Here is a 6000-nt window from a genome sequence, read left to right as displayed (position 1 = left end):
ACGAGTCCAGAGTACCTTTCACTATCACCCCCTCCAACACATGCACACACACACACACACACACACACTCACACACACACACACACACACACACACACACACACACACACACACACACACACACACACACACACACTGCTAATCACCGATGGACCTTGTTTGTGCATGCACTGGCCACTCATTTCTCTGGCTGTTTGCACATGGTTTGTTATAGGTTGACAGTATGGTTCTAAAATTAATTCTGAAAGAAAATGTGATAAATGTGAAAATTTTGTGTGAGGAACCTTTGTACTTTAGTGGTGTAGTGGAAAACTGCATGTCCAATGGTTTAAATGCCCTCTGTATGACACTTGTGTGTTACCAGGAGCAGCAAGTGGTGATGGCTTAATGACTGACAGCAATATCTAAGTGGTCTACTTACTGTGCTTTAAGCATCTGGATAGTAACCCCCCCTCCCCCAGTCACTCTCTTTTTCAATAGTTAATGATATACAGGGACGTAGATGTAGATAACCAGACGTTCCACACACACAGACAAACGCACACACACACACACACACACACACACACACACACACACACACACACACACACACACACACACACACACACACACACACACACACACACACACACACACACACACACAGACACACACAGGTTCGATCTTCACAGCTTGTTATGCCCGTTCACCTGCACTCCCTTACCACAACCATATCCACACAGCAGTTTGTTTTGGTAAAAATATAAAAACAATTCAATTACAGTATTTTTGGTCTTTTTACAAAATCGGCATTTACAAACATGTTAAGCTTTTTTTAATTTTGTTTTTAAGGTGTATTATTCGTTTTTTGTATCAGTGATAACAAATATAGATCTGTCAGATTGAGAAACGAAACATAGACATCTGTGAAAGGACAGAAAAAACAAGAAATACATTTACTCTGAATGTAATGATAATGATAAACCAGAATACAATCATAAAAATAATAATAATCCTGTTTAATTTGAACTAGGCATTGAGTACCTGTTATAAACCGTTCAATTGAACTCTGTGAGGTCTTTAAATTAGAAGGCCCTTTTTCAAACGCTCATCATCCCACTTCAAACTTCTCCCTTCCTGCTGTTTGCAAGCTGGTTCACCTTCCTCATATCCCTTCAAAACAGGAGGTCAATGTGGATTCACGATGTTCATAGACTGTAATGGAAACTAATAATGATAGGGAATATGTTTCATTCCCTATCATCCATCCCTATTGTCTATCCCTACCCATTTCATAAACCCACATACCGGTATTGCATGTGCATGGTAAGACTAATCAGATGGATGTCAGGTGTCAAGACGGATGCTCATGTTTTTAAAATATTAGTATAGCTGTTGCTGTCATGATCTCCCCTCTCAGTCATCTCATTCTCCCCTCTCAGTCATCTCATTCACCTTAGCTCCCAGTGTTTTTCCACAGGCCCATCCTTCTCCTCACCTGCCTGCCTGCCACTCTACTCATCAGCCCAACTCCCCTCACCTGTTTGTGCTCAGCTGCCTCTGATCACCAATCAACCCGGTATATAGATTCTCCCCTCAGTTCACTCCTTGCCAGATCGTTCTATGTCTTCAGTACTAGCCTCTCCAGTGTTTTCCGGACTGATTCCCCGTCATCGACCCTGCCTGTCCCCGACCTGCCTGCTCTGCCTCTGTCCCGTTGATCGACTCTGCCTTCCGCCCCCGACAACGGATCCTGCCTGCTCCCTTCTGTCTTCTGTCTGCCCTGTAAATAAAATACATTACCGACTGTCTGCCTGCCTATGTATGCTGCATTTGGGTCCTCTCCCGATCCATTACGGTACAATCTGGCCCGACATGGACCAAGCACACACCATTAAGCCACTGGCACGACTGGACCTAGTCGAGATTCAGCTCCAATACCATGAGGCGATCCTAGCCTCCACCGCAGCTGATGTCCGGCAAGCAGCGGTGAACCAGGAGAACGTTTGCCATGTTAGCCACCCAGATCCAGCAGCTCACCACCACCCTCGCTGAGACCCTCGCTGAGACCCTCGCTCTGCCTGCCTCCCTGGGTCCAACTCCACCGGCACCAACCGAGACATGGTCCTGTCTCGGAGCCTCGGGTCGAGGTTCCCGAGTGCTACGCCGGTGATGCGGAGGGCTGTAATCCGTTCCTCATGAACTGTTCCATCCTCTTCGCTCTCCAGCCCAACACCTTCGCCTCCGGGGAAGCCAGGGTGGATTTCACCATTAACCATCTGACGGGTCGCGCTAGGCTGTGGGAAACAGCCGAGTGGGAACGATGCACGCCAGCCTGCTCCTCCTTCCAGACCTTCGCTGCCAAGCTACGCAAGGTGGAAGATCGCTTTCAACACCCCCTCCGGCCACTACGAGTACCTGATTCCTGGCCACTACGAGTACCTGATTCCCTTCGGCCTCACCAACGCCCCGGCCATCTTCAAAGCCCTGGTGAACGATGCATGTGTGTATCTGTGAGATATGCTGAACAAGTTTGTGTTTGTGTCTACCTCTATGACATCCTGATCTTCTCCCGGTCCAGAGACGAACACGTCCACCATGTCCAGGCGGTCCTACAGCGCCTATTGGAGAACTCCCTCTTCTTCAAAGCTGAGAAGTGCGAGTTCCACGTCCCATCTGACTCCTTCCTGGGGTACGTCATAGGGAGGGACCGTGCTGATGGACTGATGGCCAAGGTCTCCACCGTCGCTACCTGGTCCTTCCCGAACTCCCTCAAACAGCTTCAACGTTTCCTGGGGTTTGCCAACTTCTACCAGAGGTTCGTCAGAGGTTACAGCACGGTGGTAGCCCCCCTCATGGCCCTCACCTCCTCGAAAGTGCTTTTCCAGTGGACGTCGGTGACCCATGACACCTTCCAGGCCCTAAAGGAATGGTTCATTTTGGCCCCCATCCTTGCCATGCCGGATCCTGAACGGCAGTTTGTGGTCGAGGTGGACACCTCCGATGTGGGAGTTGGGGCTGTCCTATCACAGAGGGTCGCCACCAACCAAAAGCTGCACCCCTGCACCTTCTTCTCTAAGCAGTTGACCCCGGCCGAGAGGAAGAGAAGAATGACATTGGCAACAGGGTCTCAACAGCTTCTCGCGGTCAAGCTAGCCTTGGAGGAGTGGCGACACTGGCTCGAGAGGACGAAGCTGCCGTTTCTGCTATGGACAGATCACAAGAACCTGGAATATATCCAGTCCTCCAGACGTCTTAATTCCCAGCAGGCTCGCTGGTCGCTCTTCCTCACCCGATTTAACTGTACCCTATCGTACCAGCCAGGGTCCTGCTGCGTCAAGCCTGACGCCGTGTCCCAGCACTTCACGGAGGGGGACTGCCATCCAGGACCAGCCCGGTCCCAGCTTGTGTCCTCCCAATCGTCTGTTCGTGCCACCTGACCTGCGGTCCGAGGTTCTGCAGTGGGCCCACAGCTCCCAACTCACCTGCCACCCTGGAATCCAGAGAACCAGGAGGTTGTCCAGCATCGCTTCTGGTGGTACACTGGAAGAGGCACCAGAAGCTTTGTCAATGCCTGTCCTACTTGCAACCAACACAAGCCCACGCTCCAGGCCCCTGCTGGTCTCCTGCATCCACTGCCAGTTCCTCATCGCCCCTGGTCCCACATCTGGCAGACCGGTGACGGTCTGCCACGTCCAATGGCAACACCACTGTACTGACGGTGGTAGACCGCTTTAGCAAGATGGCCCACTTTGTGCCATTACCCAATCTCCCATCGGCCAAGGAGACTGCCCAGCTGCTGCTGACCTACGTCGTCTGGCTTCACGGCATCCAGGTTGACGTGGTCTCTGACCGGGGCCCCCAGTTCGCCTCGGTCTTCTGGAGGGAGTTCTGCTCGCTCTTAGGGGCCACCGTCAGCCTGTCCTCGGGATCCCATCCCCAGTCCAATGGCCAAACTGAGTGGAAGACCCAGGAGATGGAGACGTCCCTTCATTGTATGACATTTCAGCACCCGTCATCCTGGTCTGAGCGGCTCTTGTGGGTAGAATACGCCAACAACACACTGACCAGTTCCACTATGGTCCTCTCCCCCTTCCAGTGCGCCTACGGCTTCCAGCCACTTCTGTTCCCGGCTCTGGAAATGGAGGCTTCCTGCCCATCGGTCCGGGCCTTCATTCGCCGGTGTCGCCGGACCTGGGTCCAGGCCCGCCCTCCTCTGAGCCGCTGCCCGATACGCCTCCGCCTCCAACCGTCGCCGCTCCCAGGCTCCGGAGTACCAGCGGGGTCAAAGGGTCTGGCTCTCCACCTGGAACCTCCCCCTGAAGGTGGAGTCAAAGAAGCTGCCCCCACGGTTCATCGGGCCATTCGAAGTGGAGAGAGTCATCAACCTGGTGGCTGTGCGGCTCAAGCTCCCCCGGTCCAATGCGTGTTCATCCCACCTTCCACGTGTCCAAGGTCAGGACACGTCCTCCCCCTCATCTCATCGACGGGGGTCCTGCCTACACGTTCCGCCACCTCCTACGGTCCCGTCGGCGTGGTGGACTGGAAGGGCTACGGTCCCGAGGAGAGGTCCTGGGTCCCAGCGAGAAACATACTGGGCTATGCCCTCGTCAGAAGGTTCCACCAGGAGCATCCGGACCAACCCACCAAGACCGTCCGTATTCCCCAGCCTCGGGGTCGGCCTCCTTGACCACCTCCGCCGCTCGACCCGCCTGACGACGAGTCCGATGACGACAACGTCAGCTTCAGAGACCCCTCCTCTGAGGACAATTCATTCTTCATAAAATAGTAGATTAGGGGATGTTCAGGTTTCTGCAGATACAAACTTACATCTCAAAAGACATTGAGTATCTCTCACCAAGACAGCCTACAGTAGGAACCCTAGCATGCTGAGTGGTGGAAACAGTAACATATTCATTAATGTCTGTGAGTCAAAGACCAAACCGACATCGCTAAAAAATGTGTTTCTTTAAACGTTTTCTACGAGCATTGAACACTGGAAATGTAGGGAGGGGGTTTTCAGAGGAGTCTGGAGATTCCGGTGAAAGCAGTATGTGTGCATGTCTCCATACCAGCTCAGTGGTGCCCTCTTGTGTCAAACCACAGCATTACTATGAAGAGTGATTCTATGAACCTCTTTAACAATAACTTCAATATTCTGGAGTAGCATGAAATACCTTTAGCTAAGTTCACATCACACTGTAGCTAGTGTAAATATCCACACAAGCTAGCACCCATTACATTATCTAGCTAGTATATCCATACAGTGTGTGAGTTAGCACACTAGCTAATGTCTATACCATTATATGACTAGTGTCCATTTGGTGATGTAGCTAGTAGCCATACCATGATTTAGCTAGTTATCTTAAGATTGTGTCCATACTGTTCTCTAGCTAGTGGCCATACAATGCTATAGTTAGCTTAAATTTTGGCAGATACGTCATTGTAACTGCTAAATAGCGTTGATTTATTTGACCGTAAAATCAACAGTCCAATTTCTCCGCTAGAGGAGCATCAACTGCACTCTGCATTAACCGCCCGACTAGACATCACAAACCAGCCCAATTAGACGTCACTTACCAGCCTGACTAGAACATAACCACCCGACAAGCGGTGTTGCCAGATAAGATTGATTGATTTCCGCCCATTCTCCGACAACCTGCCCTCTTCAGCGAAAAACCGCCCAACAATGATTTTGTCACAGAAAAAAACATTTAATCTTTGAATAAACATTGTTAAGCTTTTTGAAAACATTGCCAGTATTGAGAAAGCATGTTATGTAAAATGTAGAACAGCATATTCATTTGTCACAGAAAGAAACATTTCATATTTGAATAAACATATGTAATCCATTGTTAGGCTTTTTAAAAACATTGCCAGTATTGACACTGCCGACAAGACGTCACTAACCACACACAACTAGACATTATAATCACCTGACTAGACCACTAACCACCCAAATTTAGTTTTTTGTGAGCGTGAGGAACTAGCAAATATAGTAAGATTTGCTAGTCCCTT

Source organism: Micromesistius poutassou (assembly GCF_964030765.1).
Source record: "Micromesistius poutassou genome assembly, chromosome: 17".
NCBI classification, from domain to species: Eukaryota; Metazoa; Chordata; class Actinopteri; order Gadiformes; family Gadidae; genus Micromesistius; species Micromesistius poutassou.
Note: the sequence above shows the minus strand (reverse complement) of the source record.